At 41.6% G+C, this 21286-nt stretch overlaps 1 pseudogene across 1 annotated transcript; it reads right to left on the reverse strand.

The window, feature by feature from the left end:
• Positions 1-1109: 1109 nt before the first annotated feature.
• LOC308632778 (uncharacterized protein C2orf78-like) lies at positions 1110-20965 on the reverse strand (annotated as a pseudogene). The gene is made up of 3 exons: positions 20911-20965; positions 6199-6282; positions 1110-1844 (listed from the first exon to the last, which is right to left on the reverse strand). The product of its transcript is annotated as an uncharacterized protein C2orf78-like (transcript).
• Between the last annotated feature and the right edge of the window lie 321 nt (positions 20966-21286).

Genomic DNA, 21286 nt, shown 5'->3' on the forward strand with positions numbered 1-21286 from the left:
TCATGGATTCATCAGCAGTTATTAATGGGTTCTTTTAAGTGCCTCCATTCAGTGATCGTTTCCTTCTTCAAAATTCCTAGTGCTTGTATGTTTCATACTATCAGAATGCTATTTATCATTTATTGTCTATCTCCCATCTCTCCACAGTGATTGGACACTTTTTTGGACATATATTCTGTGCCTTACGTATATTATATATTACTAGAGCCTACCAAAAGTAGGTTCTCTGAACTTGATGGTATAGGCTACTAAATTTAGCATTTGGTATTAATCAGTTCAATTCAAGGGACTCTGAAAAGTAACCAAATACAGAATCAAAAGATCCAAAGTGACTACACTATTTTGTCCATGGTTTCTTCTGTGAAGGATTTGGTGCAAAGAAAAACTGACCCTGGTTATCTTCTCTGAGTGTCCCAGGAGGTCAAGGAAAAAGAAACAGAGTCAGTTCAGGAAAGAGTTAGTTATTTTTGTTTATTTGTTTATTTATCTATCTATCTATTTATTTACTTACCAGTTTTCCACAGAGAATTCTACATTTCTACTCCTTGAGCAGTGTTGGCACTGGATACTGGAGAACTATGGACATGGCTTCCTGGGCGCCAGCACACGGCACATTCCATGGAGAAGGGGAAAGTCTGAGACCATGAGGCTAGCATTGGGATAGCAATGCTAAGTCCCTAGAATTCCTACTTTGGACAGCATCTCTGAATACAAAGTTTAAGTCCTGAGTAAATTAAGGAAAAATTAAACTCTCAATACCATTAAAGTTTTAAAATGTCTCCCTAGGAGACCAAAGTAAAATGAGGGAAATAAATTTATAATGTGGTTGGGTAGGGGGACTGATCTGCCAAAGCAGTAAAAAGTAGCCTCCATAAGTGTGCTCCTGGAGGTCTCCTAAATGTGTGGTGGATGGCCATTATGGTGTCCTGCATTCTCATCTTATAGACACTGAGATTGGGAGTGCTGAACAAGGAAGTGGTTAATATCTCAGGACTTAAATTCTAGGGATGTGTGGACCCACAGCTACCAGCTGCAAACTGCACCCTCCTTTCGAATGGTGATCTTATTCCTTCCCCTTCTTGCTGTTTGTACTCACCTTGAAAATTTGTTTATGTGATAGAATGAGTGGACACAGAGTAGTAGATCCCATAGGTAGCGACTGATGGTGGACATTTGTGGGCTGAAGTTCCTTCAGCGATGTCACCATTTCTGGTTGAGGGGCAACAGCACTACTTCCTGCATATGGCATAGAGCCATTTGATTGCATGCAGGGACCAATGTTCTCCAGAGAGCAGAGTCCCCAGCGTGTTTTGATCATCATAGTAGACCTGGCTTCCTTCTTGGTGGGGTAGTGAGAGGCTATGTCCAGGCTATGTCACCTGGACAAGCCTAGCAGATAGTGGTGGATACACAGGGACCATGACATTGGCTTCAGAAGTTTTGTCATACTGGAATGTCATAGACAGGGAAGAATCTGCTGTGTTCTGGTCAGTGACAGTCAGATTAAAGTCCCCATGTGAAATTGAGCTCTTTTCAGCACTTCCTGTTATATCCCACTCAAAAATACTTTAATAGAAGGCAGATGCTGTGGGGATCTGGTTCTGACCAGTAACTCCAGACACCATGGCTGTGCTAGCATGTTGATAAAGGTAGGCACTGCCCATGAGTGGCTGAAAAGAGGTGCCACAGGTTGAGGGCAATAACCATGCTGAAGTGGCAGCTGGAGCAGAGGCTCTGGAGAAGTTGCAGACACTTCCTGTCAGGGAAGCTGCATTGGTTGCCACGGGAAGAGAGAGCTGCAGAGAATCGGCAGTTCCGTGTAAAGAAGAAGTTTTGGAAATTTTCTGTGTAAAGAAAGAGGATGATGAAAGCAATTGATGAGACTGACAGACTCTTGAACAGTACCATCTTAATGTTGTGGTAGTCAGGAAACCTCTAATACCAATAAGCATTTAGATACCCTACATCAAACCATTTAGAATGGCTGCAAGTTTTGGAGCACTTTGATACTCTTCTGAAGAGAAGCAAATTGGCCTCAGAAAACTCAAGTGATCTGCCTTACACATTATTTTCTAATAGCTTCCTTTTCCCTGCCATATCTTTCCTTTGAGCCTGCACTAATATTGACTTATGATTATGCCCTAGAACTGAAGCATTTTAGAACTTAGAGAACATCTAATGTTATCCATTTGCAAGTGAGTAAACTGAGGTTTAGAGAAGTAAAATTCATTTGTTCAATATCAGCACCAGGTTATAGAAACCTGGTCCCTTGCCAGGACTCTGTGCTGCAGACAAAGACCTTAAGTCAGGAGAATAGAATTTTATTTTTTCTGTTTCATAGAAAACAGTACTGGCATCATCACTGTTACCTTCAGAGTCTCATTTTGCTTGTGCAGTTCACATGCTACTTTCTAGAGTTCACTTGTACCATCCAGACGGTAATTTAAAAGATCATTCTTCACCCTATTCAAGCCTGGCTTCTTAACCTTCATCAAAATGACTACCTGAGAATATGTTTCTCAAGAAATGCTTCTTGGAAGAAAAACCTTTAAACTTTTTGAGCTTCAGGTACTAATCTGTAAGGTGATTACAATAATACAATAATACTAACAGTGATAATTCATTCATGAATAAAAGTTACATATTATATAAAATTCATAGGGAGGAAGATATAGTAAGTTCTGGAAAGATAGAAAGGAAAAGTGAAAAACAACATAGAACAAAAAAGTATATAGATATTAATGAACATTTGGATATGTAGCAAATATCAAAGCATAGCAAATTAACTAACAAATTAAGCTCTGTTATCATGCATGCAATATTATGAAAGTGAATTTCTACTGAATTTTAGTGAATACTATTAACCAAAATACTGCCCACAACTGAAGGTGATTTAAAATGAATTTCTAACGAGTACATATAAACAGAGAAGCTATGTCAACAAAAAGTGTGTAATAAGCAGCAAAATTAAGTAAAGATGAACATATAGGTAGCCACAATTTATGTAGATAAATATTTCCAAAAAAAGGCAGGAGCAGTGGCACACACCTTTAATCTCTGCTACTCAGGAGACAGGCAGGAGGATTGCAAGTTTGAGAATGACCTTGAAAATTTAGAAAATTTAAATTAAAAAAAAGAGATTTTTTAAATGAGACAAACTCCTTTATTCCTATCAGATTAGTTTTTATAAAATTGAGGCATCTCTGTTAAATTTCAGAACTTTTTATTTAATCCAAAGACTAAAAGTTTCAATTTACAGTATAGAAAGATTAGTACAAGGTCAATGAAGAATAAATGGTATGTTTTTCTCAGCAACCCTTTCTAGAGGTGGCCCATGCAGAACATCACACTGATGACATGAAGAAGTACAGAATGGAAAGAATATAAAACCCAGAAAATCAGTTTCTACTGTTGCTTTTGCCAAAACCAACCCTGTGAATTTTCTAGTCTTCATGCTATTCCAGGAGTTCTTTTTAAATAAATATTATCGGATGATTGCATTAAAATTGAAGCTCCTCAAGAATTGAGATTGTGCCTGTTACTTACTTCCTGTTGTTTACATAATAAGGACACTCTTTATCAATATAAAATTTAAAAAGGGCTGGGGATGTAGCTCAGTGGTAAAGTGTCCCTGGTACTAAAAAAAATAAAAATAAAAATACAATAATAAAAAAATAAAACTATGCCATGTGCAAAAAAAAAGCAAAAATTCACTGTGAAGCTGATAATGGTGGGGTGGGCCTCTGATCTCAGCACTCAGGAGACTGAAACAGGGGGATTGCTGAAGCCAAGGATTCATACCCACCCTGGGAAATTTAGCAAGATCCTATCACAGAAACAAAACAAAATGTGCTGGGGATATAGCTTGTGGTAGCATGCTTCCTTAGCATGTATGAGACCCTGCTTTCAATCCCCAGCACTGGAAAGAAAAGAAAAAAAGGAAGGACGAAAGAGAGGGGAGGGAGGGAGGGAGGAAGGAAGGAAGAAAATTTTTACAATGTAGAGAACAAAGAAGAAGTGGAAAGTATTTCATTACTATGCTGATTCATCTTCCTCTAAATATTACCTACACCAAGTAAAAGCATTAATCCCAGTAGGTAGATATTTCAATTAATATAAAAATACTTTTTTTTAAAGAGAGAGTGAGAGAGGAGAGAGAGTGAGAGAGAGAATTTTTAATATTTTTTTTTTTTTTTTTTTTAGTTCTCGGCAGACACAACATCTTTGTTGGTATGTGGTGCTGAGGATCGAACCCAGGCCGCACGCATGCGAGGCAAGCGCTCTACCGCTTGAGCCACATCCCCAGCCCTAAAAATACTTTTGATAAAAATTTCAGTTATAGAAAAGCAGGAAAAACACTTTAAAATACTATGAAAGTCATATTTACCTTCAAAACCTAGTCTAATAATCTTTTTTTGAAAGAGAGAGAGAGAATTTTTTAATATTTATTTTTCAGTTTTTGGTGGGCACAACATCTTTATTTCATTTTTATGTGGTGCTGAGGATCGAACCCAGTGCCCCGCGCATGCCAAGCGAGCATGTTACCACTTGAGCCATATCTCCAGCCCTATAATAATCTTTAACAGGAAAATCTTGTTGCTGAGGTCTGAGAAAGCCATCAACACTAGAATAAAATGGTACAATTGAAACAAACTTTTTAAAAAAATTTTTTTAGTTGTAGTTGGACACGATACCTTTATTTTATTTATTTTTATGTGGTGCTGAGGATGGAACCCAGCATCTCACACATGCTAGGTGAGTGCTCTACCTCTGAATCACAATCCCAACCCAAAACAAACATTTTTAATGTTTACTGGTGATGTGGATTAAACTCAGAGCTTCCAGCATGCTAAGCATATACTCTGCCACTGAGCTATACCTGCAGCACAAAACAATTCTTTGAAATGTAGAAAAACCCAAAAGGCTTTACAAAATTATTTCAGATAAATGTGGAATCAGAGATGTGGAGCTTGACTTTTTATTCTTATGCAGTTCTTTCTTTTGGTTCTTAGGTTATAAACCATTAATAACTATATAATAACTATTTATATTTACTCTGTTTTAGAAGAACTGTAAAGACAAAAAATAGCTTCTGCTTGAAAAATAACTATCAAATAAAGGAATATGTCCTTCTGATGCAGATTAGGACACATCATTTTTCTAAAGTGTAGTTTTTTTCTATGTAGTTTAAAAATCAGAATAAAATAGGACATGGAAAGTGCTATTTCCCCAGCCCTCTCTCTAACCACTTTCATTAGCATGTTTATAGGAAGAATCATTTCTAAAACATACTTCTAAAGTATGAATGTTACAATAGTCAAGGTCATCTGTGTTCAAAGAGGCCATAGAAAAACCCCAAACAACCAAATTTGACTTTTCTAATAAACTGCTTTCCCCAGTGATACCCTAATTCTAGCCGTGGTTTTCTTGGTAACTGTCTGTTAATCTAAACATTCTCTAAACCGGCCTCATTTTTTCCAGCACTGGAAAGATTTCACTCTATGCTCTCTGTCTCAATTTAAAATCTTTGATTCTCTTCCATGTTCCATTCTAACCAACCATTTTTTTCTTGAGATCATATCCATGCTCTTCAACTGTTTTATATTCACACTTCTTTTCCATAGTGTTATATTTTCTGCCACACCAAGTTCCTGTGGTCCTGTACTTAAAGTTACAAACTTATTTTCCCTAAATATCTGCCTCCTTACAGTCCTGTCCCACCACTCTCCTCTCCCTCTATTTCTTTTTTTACTTGTTTAAACAGAAAGCTCCAAAATATGTGAATGTCTGTTTTTTTGAATAGCACTAAAAAAATACTGAAGTGGAAATCATAGAGGGAGATTGTTATAGAGAAAACCTCCTGGTACATCGTGCTTGTTTTATACCCTGCCTTGGATTTCTCTCTTTCTGTTGAAGCAACCCCCCCCCCCCAAAAAAAAGACTCAATATTAGAAAAGAAAGGGACCAGAGCATGGGCAGTGTGTTATCCTCATGTAGAAGATGAGGAAACAGATTTTGTGAGAGAGTAAAAGATGGTCCAATCCCATACCTAGTACATGTCAAAAGTCAAAAATGAAATTAGGTGTCCAGATTTCTAGTTTTATCCTTTCCCTTATTATTTTAAGCTCTTTTGACTCCATTAGTAAATTTAGGAAGGTAAAAGTCTAATGAAAATCTTTAAAGAGTTTCTTTCCTTACCTGAAATGGTCAGAGAAGAGGTCACATCAATTGCAGATACAAAGGATGAGGAGACCACCCCAGAGGATGTATGGGTAGCTGAGGCTAGAGAATGTGTGTTTCCCAGTATGGAGTTCACTGGTAACTGTTTACTGTCCACTGGCCACTCTGATGACTGGTTACTGGTCACTGGTCACTTGCGATGATCCAAATTTGTTTACAGCTGCATGGAAATCCTAAGATTCTAGCAGGTGGCAGTAGGTTTGGTTGGAGAATTATGTCACAAAACTGGAGTTTAAAGGCATGAGGCAGCCAGTAGGGAGGTCAGATTCCCAACCAGAAGGTGGAATTAGGTGGAAAAAGTGACAGGAGAGTTGTAGTAGCACCGAAATGGCCCAGTTCTGGGAAGGTGAAATCCTGCAAATGGAGATGATAGGCCCACCTTCCCCAGGCTCTTGTGTTAGGGAGATCATCTCAGTGTTCCTTATTAATGTTCTTTAAAAATTAAATATGTTATATTTCACATTATAATAGGTAATTGTGTGTAATAATTATATATTACATGTACAGTTAGTATCCCAGGGTATGGAAGAAAAAGCCATCTAGGTTGAGCAATTATAGTTGTTCTGGAACCATAGAAGTTGATCTGATTAGTGAACTTACTTTAGCTAATATATGTATTAGCAAGACCCTGTCTCAAAATTAAAAAAAAAAAGACTGGGGATATGACTCAGTGGGAAAATATCCCTTGTATAAATTTCCACGAACCAAAAAACCAGAAAGAATGAATTTATCAACACAAAATGAGACCAAAGTGTGTTGACTTGTTTCTGACAAAAAAAATATGAAAAAATCATGTTAACCTGTTTTATTTACCCTCACTTTCCTTATATTCTACTAATGTTCTCTTGTAAGTATTCTCCTGGCCTTACCCCCAGGAATGACAGACAAAGAAAGTGAGAAGCCCAAGATTCTCACTGTTGGCTGTTGGCAAGGGGGAGGATTCACTTACATAAGAAGAGATAAAGGATCCTCAGTGCCTCTCACATATGAAAGAGGCTGATGGCAGAATGTCTACATGACACGAGGAGCTATTTGCAGAAATTTGTGGGTGAAAGAATTTGACCAAAGTCCAAAAGAGGAAATCTTTACAGTCATCTGGGGCTTCCATTTCTCTAGTATTTGATTCTATTGTTCAGAGTCCATGTTTCAAAGAATCGGTTCACAGAAAAGAAGATCCTGTTTCTGGAGGTCAAAAGAAAGTAATATCCATGAGTATAAGAATGCAGAATCGGCCGCCGCTGCCTCCCGCGGAGCACCGAAGAGCAGACTCTTCACCGCGCGAGTGAGCTGCCGAGTTAAATGAAACAGCTGATAAGATGAGTGACAATTTAAAATCTAAGTGATCCGAGAACACACACTGAGCCCTGATCGGCTGAATCCAAGCTCCCGTTCACCTGCTTCCCGCAGACAAACAGCTGTGACTCAGCATTAATCCATCCAGCTGAAACAACTGGTCAGCCCTTCTCATCCTACGGAGGTAAATGCCTACCGAGCCTTCATAAGTAGTGGCCACAGGTTTGAAACGGGGCTTGGGAGAGACAGTAAGGACCCACCCGTTGCATTGGTCGCCCGGCAAAGGGAAACGAACTGTCGCTATTTGCAAGAGACACCACCATGGCAAAGAACTGACGTCATCAGACTGCGGCAGAGGAGATAACTTCATTGAAACCTGCGGCTACAGGTGTGTAATCCCCTAGCCTTCCCTCTCCACACATCAGGGAAACCTTAAGGGCCCCTCCCAGCTCTCCCGTGAGTGCTACAGCCAGCCCGAGGGAATCAGAGGTGGTTCAGGACCTGCGGCGCAGGACTACCGCTCCCACCAGGGCTGACTGCTGAGGTCTCTTGCACCAGCTACGGGGGAGTCGCTACCGGAGGGCAAGTAAAATTCGCTGAGGATTCTCAGCCCCAAGCTCTACAAACTTAGGGTCTGAGGGAATGGCAAACTGGAAGAGTGTGCCCAGTCGTTCATGAAAACAGGGCTCCCGGGAGCAGCAGACCTGGCGTGTAGCCAGTATTGTGGTGAGAGGGGCCTGGCTAGAGGAAAAGTGGGAAGTGACTAGACACAACAGGAGGCCCTAGACACTCAGGATTGGAGACTCGCCCAGTCTGGGAGGAGCTGCTGCACAGTGATTGGTTCCCGCGTATTGACAGGAGAAACTTGGCCTGGTGGGCACAGCACCACCTACTGGAAGAGAAGTTAATCAAACTCTAAGACTGCATTTATTAGTTTTTTTTTCTTTTTTTCTTTTCTCTTTTTTTTTTTGATTTGGGTTTTTCTTTCATTTTCATTTTTCTTTCTTGTTGTTTTTTTAATTTTTTTTTACAAAATTTTTTTTAATTTTTTTTCTTCTAATTTTAATTTTAATTTTTTTTTAAATTATTATTTTTTTTATTTTTTTTTCTTTTTTATTTCCTTTTTTTCTTCTTTTGTCTTTTCATTTTTCTTATCCCCCCCTTCCTTGAATTCTACCTGCCTACTCTCATTCTCTTTAGTGACTTCTTCCCTTCCCTTCTAATACCTTTCCTCCCAAGCATCAAATTAATTTATAGGAGTAAACAGTAACTCAGCAGTCAAACAGAACAAGAAGTAACATGAGCAGCTTCAAAAAACAAGGAAGAAAAGGAGTACAAACATTGCAGGACAGCCTAAATATTCAGGAGGACCTAGAGTCATCAGAAAAATGGTCATATAAAGAACTCAAGGAACACCTTAGACAGATGGAATGGAACCTTAAAGAGGATACAAGACAGCAAATTCAAGCAGCGAAAGAACACATTGAGAATGAATTACATAAACAGATAAAAGAAGAAGTTAAGCATCTTTATCAGGAGATAGAGATTATAAAAAATAATCAAACAATAATTCTAGAAATGAAGGAAACGATAAACCAAATTAAAAACTCAATTGAGAGTATCACTAACAGAGTGGAGCAAGTAGAAGCCAGAACGTCAGATAATGAAGACAAAATATATCATCTTGAAAAGAGTCTAGCCAACTCAGAAAGGCTGGTAAAAAATCACGAGAAAAACATCCAAGAGTTATGGGATAACATAAAAAAACTGAACTTACGAGTCATCGGGATAGAAGAAGGTACAGAGATTCAAACCAAGGGAATGAGTAACCTGCTGAATGAAATAATTACAGAAAACTTTCCAGAAATAAAAAAGGAAACAGATATACAAATTGAAGATGCATACAGGACACCGAGCACACAAAATCACAGTAGACCAACGCCAAGACACATTGTTATGAAGATATCCAATATACAGAACAAAGAGAAAATATTAAAAGCGACAAGAGAAAGGAGACAGATTACATTCAGGGGTAAACCAATAAGGTTAACCACGGATTTTTCATCACAGACACTGAAAGCAAGAAGGTCATGGAACAATGTATTTCAAACACTGAAAGACAATGGATGCCAACCAAGAATTCTGTATCCAGCAAAATTAAGCTTCAGGTATGACAACGAAATAAAAATCTTTCATGATAAACAAAAGTTAAAAGAATTTGCAGCCAGAAAACCAGCATTGCAAAGCATTTTGAGCAAAACACTACATGAGGAAGAAATGAAAAACAATAACCAAAACCATCAGTGGGAAGTGCCTCAGTAAAGACAGAGGGCGAGGGGAAAGATAATCATGGAGAAACAAACTAAATTTTTTTTTTAAAAAAAGGATAAACAATCAAACATGGATGGAAGTTCAAACCATATATCAATAGTAACTCTGAATGTTAATGGCTTAAACTCTCCAATAAAGCGACATAGGCTGGTATCATGGATTAAAAAAACAAATCCAACAATATGCTGCCTCCAGGAGACACATCTGATTGGAAAAGACATACACAGGCTGAAGGTGAAAGGATGGGAAAAAATATACCATGCACACGGTCCTTGTAAGCAAGCAGGGGTGGCCATCCTCATATCGAATAAAATCGACTTCAAGACTAAGTTAATCAAAAGGGATAAAGAAGGTCATTATATACTGTTAAAAGGAAACATTTTCCAACAAGACATAACAATTATCAATATTTATGCACCAAATAATGGTGCTGCAACATTCATAAAACAAATTCTCCTCAAGTTCAAGAATCAAATAGACCACAACACAATAATTATGGGTGACTTCAACACACCTTTCTCACCATTGGACAGATCCTCCAAACAAAAGTTGAATAAAGAAACTATAGAACTCAATATCACAATCAATAACCTAGACTTAACTGACATATATAGAATATATCAACCATCATCAAATGGATATACTTTTTTCTCAGCAGCACATGGATCCTTCTCAAAAATAGACCATATATTATGCCATAGAGCAACCCTCAGTAAATATAAAGGGATGGAGATAATACCATGCATTTTATTTGATCATAATGGAATGAAACTGGAAATCAATGATAAAAGAAGGAAGGAAAAATCCTACATCACATGGAAAATTAACAATATGTTACTGAATGATCAATGGGTTACAGAAGACATAAAGGAGGAAATCAAAAAATTCTCAGAGATAAATGAAAATACAGACACAACATATCGGAATCTATGGGACACAATGAAAGCAGTTTTAAGAGGAAAATTCTTCGCCTGGTGGTCATTCCTCAAAAACAGAAAAAACCAACAAATAAATGAGCTCACACTTCATCTCAAAGCCCTAGAAAAGGAAGAGCAAAACAACAGCAAATGTAGCAGAAGGCAAGAAATAGTTAAAATCAGAGCGGAAATCAATGAAATTGAAACAAGAAACTATTGAAAAAATTAACAAAACTAAAAGTTGGTTCTTTGAAAAAATAAATAAGATCGACAGACCTTTAGCCATGCTATTGAAGAGAAGAAGAGAGAGAACTCAAATTACTAACATACGGGATGAAAAAGGCAATATCACAACAGATGCTACAGAAATACAGAAGACAATTAGAAATTATTTTGAAAACCTATATTCCAATAAAATAGAAGATAGTGAAGACATCGATAAATTTCTTAAGTCATATGATTTGCCCAGACTGAGTCAGGAGGATACACAAAATTTGAACAGACCAATATCAATGGATGAAATTGAAGAAGCAATCAAAAGACTACCAACCAAGAAAAGCCCAGGACCGGATGGGTATACAGCGGAGTTTTACAAAACCTTTAAAGAAGAATTAATACCAATACTTTTCAAGTTATTTCAGGAAATAGAAAAAGAGGGAGCTCTTCCAAATTCATTCTATGAGGCCAACATCACCCTGATTCCGAAACCAGACAAAGACACCTCAAAGAAAGAAAACTACAGACCAATATCTCTAATGAACCTAGATGCAAAAATCCTCAATAAAATTCTGGCGAATCGAATACAAAAACACATCAAAAAAATTGTGCACCATGATCAAGTAGGATTCATCCCTGATATGCAAGGATGGTTCAATATACGGAAATCAATAAATGTTATTCACCACATCAATAGACTTAAAGATAAGAACCATATGATCATCTCGATAGACGCAGAGAAAGCATTCGACAAAGTACAGCATCCTTTATGTTCAAAACATTAGAAAAACTAGGGATAACAGGAACTTACCTTGACATTGTAAAAGCTATCTATGCTAAGCCTCAGGCTAGCATCATTCTGAATGGACAAAAGTTAAAGGCATTCCCTCTAAAATCTGGAACAAGACAGGGATGCCCTCTATCACCACTTCTATTCAATATAGTTCTCGAAACACTGGCCAGAGCAATTAGACAGACAAAAGAAATTAAAGGCATAAAAATAGGAAAAGAAGAACTTAAATTATCACTATTTGCAGATGACATGATTTTATACCTAGAAGACCCAAAAGGGTCTACAAAGAAACTACTAGAACTGATAAATGAATTCAGCAAAGTGGCAGGATATAAAATCAACACGCATAAATCAAAGGCATTTCTGTATATCAGCGACAAAACTTCTGAAACAGAAATGAGGAAAAACACTCCATTCACAATATCCTCAAAAAAAATAAAATACTTGGGAATCAACCTAACAAAAGAGGTGAAAGATTTATACAATGAAAACTACAGAACCCTAAAGAGAGAAGTAGAAGAAGATCTTAGAAGATGGAAAAATATACCCTGTTCATGGATAGGCAGAACTAACATCATCAAAATGGCGATATTACCAAAAGTTCTCTATAGGTTTAATGCAATGCCAATCAAAATCCCAACGGCATTTCTTGTAGAAATAGATAAAGCAATCATGAAATTCATATGGAAAAATAAAAGACCCAGAATAGCAAAAGCAATTCTAAACAGGAAGTGTGAATCAGGCGGTATAGTGATACCAGATTTCAAACTATATTACAGAGCAATAGTGACAAAAACAGCATGGTACTGGTACCAAAACAGGCGGGTGGACCAATGGTATAGAATAGAGGACACAGAGACTAATCCACAAAGTTACAACTATCTTATATTTGATAAAGGGGCTAAAAGCATGCAATGGAGGAAGGATAGCATCTTCAACAAATGGTGTTGGGAAAACTGGAAATCCATATGCAACAAAATGAAACTGAATCCCTTTCTCTCGCCATGCACAAAAGTTAACTCAAAATGTATCAAGGAGCTTGATATCAAATCAGAGACTCTGCGTCTGATAGAAGAAAAAGTTGGCTCCGATCTACATATTGTGGGGTCGGGCTCCAAATTCCTTAATAGGACACCCATAGCACAAGAGTTAATAACAAGAATCAACAAATGGGACTTAATTAAACTTAGAAGTTTTTTCTCAGCAAGAGAAACAATAAGAGAGGTAAATAGGGAGCCTACATCCTGGGAACAAATTTTTACTCCTCACAGTTCAGATAGAGCCCTAATATCCAGAGTATACAAAGAACTCAAAAAATTAGACAATAAGATAACAAATAACCCAATCAACAAATGGGCCAAGGACCTGAACAGACACTTCTCAGAGGAGGACATACAATCAATCAACAAGTACATGAAAAAATGCTCACCATCTCTAGCAGTCAGAGAAATGCAAATCAAAACCACCCTAAGATACCATCTCACTCCAGTAAGATTGGCAGCCACTATGAAGTCAAACAACAACAAGTGCTGGCGAGGATGTGGAGAAAAGGGTACACTTGTACATTGTTGGTGGGACTGCAAATTGGTGCGTCCAATTTGGAAAGCAGTATGGAGATTCCTGGGAAAGCTGGGAATGGAACCACCATTTGACCCTGCTATTGCCCTTCTCGGACTATTCCCTGAAGACCTTAAAAGAGCATGCTACAGGGATACTGCCACATCGATGTTCATAGCAGCACAATTCACAATAGCTAGACTGTGGAACCAACCCAGATGCCCTTCAATAGATGAATGGATAAAAAAATGTGGCATCTATACACAATGGAGTACTATGCAGCAATAAAAAATGACAAAATCATGGAATTTTCAGGGAAATGGATGGCACTAGAGCAGATTATGCTTAGTGAAGCTAGCCAGTCCCTAAAAAACAAATACCAAATGTCTTCTTTGATATAATGAGAGCAACTATGAACAGAGCAGGGAGGAAGAATAGGAAGAAAAGATTAACATTAAACAGAGACATGAGATGGGAGGGAAAGGGAGAGAAAAGGGAAATTGCATGGAAATGAAGGGAGACCCTCATTGCTATACAAAATTACATATAAGAGGTTGTGAGGGGAATGGGAAAATAAACAAGGAGAGAAATGAATTACAGTAGATCCGGTAGAGAGAGAAGATGGGAGGGAAGGGGAGAGGGGATAGTAGGGGATAGGAAAGGTAGCAGAATACAACAATTACTAATAGGGCATTATGTAAAATTGTGGATGTGTAACCGACATGATTCTGCAATCTGCATTTGGGGTAAAATTGGGAGTTCATAACCCACTTCAATCTAATGTATGAAATATGATATGTCAAGAGCTTTGTAATGTTGTGAACAACCAATAAAAAAAATTAAAATAAAATAAAAAAAGAGCCAAAAAAATGCTGACAATTTATCTGTAGATGCTTTAGGATTTCCTATTAATGGAATCATATTATCTATGATTAATGTTATTTTTATTTCTATATTCCCAATTCTACTTTGTATTTCTCTTGCCTTATTGCATTGGCAAGGACCTCTAGTTGTTGAATAGAGATGGTGACTTGAGGCATCTATATCTCATTTCTAGTCTCAAAGGAAAAGCTTTCAACATTTCAAATGAAGACTTCAATTAAAATGAACTAATCACTGCATTATGCATTTCCTATCTATTGCTCATCTACTTCTCCACAGAAGATAGTGTGTTTTGCTTCCTATATTAGTTTCCTCTTGCGGCTATAACAAATTTCCACAAACTCGGTGATTTAAAACAGTACAAATTTATCTTACATTTCTTAATGTCATGGAACACCAAAGAGAATCCCCAGGTATGAAACTGTCCCCTTAACCACACTGGTCAGGAGTTAGCACTGGTTCCTCAGCAAGGAGGAACTGAAGATGATGGCAGCATAACCCATGACAAGGATTTTGCAATCCATTCATTCATATCACACTGCTCCAGGCCCTGTTCCCCTCTCCTTCTGGGGGAGGGAGGTAATGGAATGAGAACTGATCTCTCAAGTGTACGTACAACCTATAGCATATTCTAAGCTCAAACCCACAAAAGGAACAGGACTTCTAAAAACACAAAATCCCACAATAATATATGCAATATTACAACAGGACATTCTGTCCTCTACAAATTAAAATCATCAGGCCAACAAATTATGCAACCCTGACAAATGCCCACGTTCTAGTGCATCAGAACACTTCATTTTATACATGAATGTTGGGCAGGCTCCCCTGAACTTTCCTTGCCAACTTTAACAACAGATTTTTCTCCAAATATTTATTTTTTAAAAAAATATTTTTTTAGTTGACAATGGATTTTATATTGCTTATTTATATGTGGTGCTGAGAATCAAACCCAGTGCCTCACCCATGCTAGGCAAGCGCTCTACCACTAAGCCACAATCCCAGCCCTCCAAACATTTCTGTTTCATTCTTTCTCAGAAAGTAAATTAGATAACCATCCCAGTTGCAATTCAGTACTTTTGTTTCTTTTTAAAAATATTTTTAGTTGTATATTAACACAATGTATTTATTTACTTTTATGTGCGCTGAGGACCCAAGCCAGTGCCTCACACGTGCAATGCAAACACACCACCAAGGAGCTACAGCCCCAGCCCTATGCTTTTGTTTCTTTAACTGTCTGACTAAGTTTGCAAACTTCTTTCCCTCACCAAGCTCTTGAGCCGGCTCTGTAGTTTGATCAGTCTCCCTAACTGGAATATAAACCTTCACTTTTCTCCCCAGTCCCTTAAATTATTCCTGCAGTACTGTTTTCAACCAAGCCCCTTACAATGAGTGGCTTCCATCTACAGCTATTGTGGAAATACACACACACACACACACACACACACACACACACACAAAACGAAATGGATGATGACATTGCTTCTCATTCATTCACTCACACATTCATTTATTCATCAAGAGAGATTTCTGAAGTGTCCACTGTATGCCAAGCTCTATGCTAGATGCAGACTTTCAGCCTTAAGTAAAACAGCCATGGTCCCTGCTCTGCAGAAGAGCACAATTGTTTCTGGATAATTCTTGGCCACCTTGTAGATAAGAAAAATAAAGGGCTGGTGGTATGGCTCAGTGGTAAAGTGCTTGCCTAGCCTGTGTGAGGCACTGGGTTTGATTCTCAGCACTGCATATAAACAAATTAAATAAAGGTCCATTGACAACTAAAAAGAAAAAGAAAGCACATCCTTGACAAAGCCCAAAACAACAACAAAATGTAGTGTGAAGTGTTGTCAAACATGACATTTTTCCAAACAACTTTTATCAAAACACAAGGCAAAGAATCATATAGTTACATGTTTTTGTTTCCTACAAATAAATTCATTTTTCACAATATAGCTGCCTTTCAACTGGCCCCTGCAGCACAGACTCCACGCTCACACTTCTCCTCCCCTTCCCCAGGTTGGGCAGGAAGAGAATGAGAGCTACAAGTCTAGGAATTACTGCAGTGATGTTCAGTCTTAGGTACACATATGTAAAAATGTCAGCACCCAACCCCAGAGAGTCTGACTGAACAAGGGTCAGTATTTTTAATAATTGTCTAGGTGAGTTCTACAGAAGAAAGACTGAAAACCAGCAATCTGGTGGGAAAACATGTATCCTATGGCAGAATTTCTAGCTCTGCCATACACTAGTTGGTTGGATGACACAGGGAAGCCTCTGTTATCTTGACAGTTCCAGTGAAGTAAGGTAATTTTATGTGGAAACATCCAACTCAGAGCCTCATAACAAAAGTCATTCGGCCAAGATGATTGTTGAATGAAAATATTTGATGGCGCTTGCCCAGAGTTAATGATCTTGAACTAGAAAGAGAAAAGAGAAGTAAGCCATCTTGTGGCCAACATTTAGACCTCCAGGGTCCATAATAATCAATCCATGGCTGCAAGTATGTCCAGGGTCTTGAAAAGAGCAATCCACTGCCCATCCATCACACACACAGAACATTCCCAGGGAATCAAGGCACACCCAAAATCACGCACCAGAGAGCCATTCAACAAATTTACAGCATGCTTTCTGGATGCCAGGCCCTACATAGATGGTGAACACAGAGTGAGGCATTTATAATAAATGTGACACAGATAAGTCCCTCCCATGCTGGGTTCAGAGCCCTGACGGGAAAGCACTTGGAGTCCTCAGAGCATGTAACAGCAGGGATTAGAGAAGGCTCCCCTGAGAAGGGCCAGTTGAGCAGAGATCTGAGGGAAAAGTAGGAGTAAACTTTTATGGCAGAGAAGGTAATTCCTGGAAAAGTGGGGTCCTAAGAGAATGTGGCACCCTGAAAGGAAGAAGGAAGGTCAGAGAAACTGGGACAAAGAGATGGCACCCCGTGGTCTTAGAGAACAAGGTTTCTGGAGCCAGATCACCTTCTCAAATCTGGGTTGGCTACTTTCAAGACAGAACTCTATTTACAACGTTTCTTTTTTTTTTTTTTTTTTTTTTTTTTTTTTAGAGAATGAGAGAGGGAGAGAGAGAAAGAGAGAGAGAGAGAATTTTTTTTTTTTTAGTTATTGGCGGACACAACATCTTTGTATGTGGTGCTGAGAATCGAACCCAGGCCGCACGCACGCCAGGCGAGCGCGCTACCGCTTGAGCCACATCCCCAGCCCTACAACGTTTCTTAAGGCCTCTGTTATACAACCACCTTGTCTGTAAAGCAAGTGCAATGATATCAACCTCATGGGGATGATAGGAATTCAATGAGTTAATACAAGCACCAGTATACAGATAAATGGTCTATAATTATTAAGAGGAAGGATTTCTCTACTTCTCTACACACGGAGGTACGAGTACTCAACTACCTAGTAATTCATTAATTATATTAAACCCTTTTATCAGGAACAGGATGATGAATTGGTCCAACTCAGTAGAACAGTTTTGTCCCACATCAATACTCACCAAAGAGCCTCCCAGAAGAGGGCACTTTCAATAATCAGTGGACTTGATGATTCTAAGGTTATTTTGCTTGGCCTTTCCATGACTACTCAGTGGGCTCATTGTCAAAGTGTATACACAGAAGGTGTGCATGGGCTCCACAGCAAGGCTGCCATTGGTCAGGGCCCAACCTTCCAACCCAGCAGCTAACTGTGAGCCCTCAAAATGGTACCATTTCTTGGCTGGGGATATAGCTCAGTTGGTAGAATACTTGCCTGGCATACACAAGGCTCTGGGTTCAATCCCCACCACCATCATCACCATAAGGCTGTGTGGGTGAGTTGTGACAAGGCCACTGAGGTCCTAGGCTGGGATAGGTGGGGCCCGAGGGAAGCAGAGGGCAGCGTGGACACTCTAGGAGGCACTGTGATGACAGCCTCATGCCGTGCCAGGCACTATTCTAAGGGTTTTTGCATGTATTAACTAATCATCACAGTAGGAAGCAGAACGATCCCCACCGTACCCATGAGGAAACTGAGTCCTGGGGAGGTTGATTAACCTGCCCAGATTCACATGTCATGTATGCGGGGGAGCCCCTTGATGTACTGTTCTATCATGGACAGAATTTGACAGTGGATTGGATATGGAGGCCAAAGAAGGGTCCAGAAAGGACCCCTGCTCTGGGAAGGGCAGCTGTGTGGGTGTTGGGGCCATTCTCTAGGAAGTCAGCAGGAAGAGAAGCAGGCAGAGGGGCGATGAGGTATCAGGACAGGCCGTGTGCAGGGGAGGACATCTGTGAGGAACCTGGCTTGGGGTCTGGGAGGAGGAAGATGAGATGGGCTGGCAGGGCATGCAAGGCATGGTCAGCACAGGGGTGGGCTGCAGCTGTGGGGTGGGCTCACAGGCGGTCCCTGTATCCCACCAGCTCACACCTGCAGAATGTGTCCCATGGCACAGCCTGGGGGCTGGGGGACAGGGCTAGAGGTTTCCCTGTAGTGCTTCTCCTGACTCAAAAGGAGCAGACCTTGGCAGGTCTACGGTGCCTGGAACATTTGAGACCCAGGTCCTGGACTGCCTGAAGTGCCCTCCTCTGAACTCTGCTCTTTGGAGGATTTGGCTGAAAACACTTCTGCCATATCTGGCCCTTGGAGTTTCTACCCTGGGGGTAGCAGGGTGGCCAGGTCCTTCCAGGGATATTGGTACCAGCTCAGGAGCTTGGGAGGGGAGCTGGGTTCCCAACCTCCTGGGAATGCACACAAGTGGGTCTCCAGAGGAGGAATTCAGGCATCAGGACTGATTTCTTCAGGCATCCCCTGATGTTACGGAGTAGCCCCGGGGCCTCAGTGAGAGGCCTTCCTCCTGCTCTGCCACTGAGCACAGACCCAGCTGACAAGCAAGGTATCCAGCTACCTCGTCCCCAAGCCAGGGTGCCAGGGCTGACCACAGCTGCTCACCGATTCTCTCAGCGGCCCTGCCCCCATCTCCAGCATCAGTGCCCCTTGTTCCAGCCCAGGCCCAGCCAGCTCTCTCTCTCTGGGCTAACGGTGTCCACTTTGTACTTTCTGGCCAGCCTTCTCCTCTGACCTCTAGACCCATGGCCCCAACAGCTGTGCTGTGTCTGTGTCTGTACAGGCCCTGGGCACACTTTATCACCCCACCCCTTGTGTCTTCTTCTGGATTCATCATTCTCAGAACCCATGCTGGGTACTGGGCCAGCTCTGAGTGTCCCCCTTCCTCTCTCCCCCCACTAGTCGTCACTCTGCCTCTCCACGTCCTTCCTCCTTCCTTTCTTCCCCTCCAGCCTCCTCCCTTATTGTCTTCAGGATGGTGCCATGCCCACCTCCTCGGCAGCCCCACAGTGGCTCCTACTACATTTTGGAGAAAGTCTCAGCCCTCATCCTAGTGAGCACCCCTCTCTGTCCCCACCATCTGCCTCATGGATCCCCTTCCTTTTGCATCTCTGTGCATCCCCTCCCCACCCACACATGTTCTCCTTGCCTCTGTGCCCAAAGCTCTTCCCACTCAGCTGAGCCTGACTAGCTCCTGTCGCCCTCCAAGGTGCGCCCTCCAAGGTGCGCCCTCCAAGGTGCAGGTGGGAACCACTTCTTCCAGGAGGGACTCCTGACTCTATAGGCTGCTCTGTGGGGCTGGAGACCCCTCTGCGGTTTCTCCCCTAGAGAGAGCAGGGCGGGGTCTCCTCTCTGGGTAGCCTTCAGCTCAGCTGAGGCCCAGCAGCACCATTGCTCAGAGTGAAAGGAATGACCCCAAGCCAGTTCATCTCTCAGGCTGCACACTGCCCTCCTGGTGGCTGTTCCCCTACAGTCACCCACTTGGTCCTGCAAGGGCAGGCAGCAAACAACTTGTGAGCAGCCAGCTCTGGTCTCTTCCTAGCAGATCCCTGCGCTCAGGGCCACTCAAGGTTGATTTCCAAGTCAGCTAGAGGTAGCAGGGCGTCTGCCATTGTTTTAAGGCTGGGGTGCAGCACCCCATTGCCTCGACTTGCCCGTCTCCCCTTCTTTCTGTACCGCCTGCCTTGGGCTTTCCCAGGGTGGGAGCATCTCCTTAGTGGCGCTCACGGGTCCCGCCTGCTTCTCGGGGATTTTGGCCAGGCTGGGGCTACCATGAAAATCTCCCTCTGGTGGTCTGGAGCACAGTCCCTCCCAGCTTCCGACCCAGGCTGGGCGCATAAATCACCCCAGTTGGCTTGCGGCTCTCCTACCCTGTCGCCCGCCGCCCCCAGCCCCGCTCCGGGGCCTCACCCGGCCAGCCGGCCCGGGCAGCCCCGTCCGCGGCACCCTCGGGGCAGTAAATATTATATTACTACAGGGTGTGCAGTACGTGACCTGAGACAGGCCCCGGGGCTTAAGTTTCCCCGAGAAGGAGTTCGCCTCCTGCTCCCCCCCCACCCTAAAAATTCAATTAAAAAAAATAACAGGAAAAATGTAGTGCGCCGAGGGCTGCCAGAGTGGTGGATCTGGCGGCGGCGGTGCCGCTGCGCTCCGGCGGTAATTGGTTCTGCATAGCTCGGGGAAATTGGCAGAAAAATAAATCAGCCAGGAGCCGGAGTCGAGACGCTGCGGGGAGGGGAGTAGGAGGGGGCGCTGCAAGCGAGCGGTGGGAGCAGACCTGGCGGCTTTGACTAATGTCCTGTTGCGGAGTCAAGGGCTCGCCCGGGGTGGGGTGGGGGCGGGGCACCCCCATGCTTCAGCAGGGACAGGCCAGAGGGGGTCTCCTTGGTGTAGGAGCGCATAGACGCCCCCACCCGATCCAATCCTGCAATCCTGCGTGACCCTTGCTGGTGGAGGGACCTGAGACTTGGAGTGATGTGGAGCAGCCCTAGGAAGGACTTTTAGGGAGCCCCTGCGGGATGTGGGTATATGTATGCGTGCGCATGTCAGAGGTTGAGTTTAAACCTAACTCCACACTTGGGGCTCAGGGCAGTGTTATGAGGGCTGCATGTAGCCCCACCACCTCTCCTAAAACTTCCCCAGGCAGAGCGTCTGGGAGGGGTGTTGTGGGCCGACCCGGGTGGACACATCTGTATTATTGGTGGCGGGCCTCCCCACAGAGT

Source organism: Spermophilus citellus (assembly GCF_964194105.1).
Source record: "Spermophilus citellus genome assembly, chromosome: 13".
NCBI lineage: Eukaryota > Metazoa > Chordata > Mammalia > Rodentia > Sciuridae > Spermophilus > Spermophilus citellus.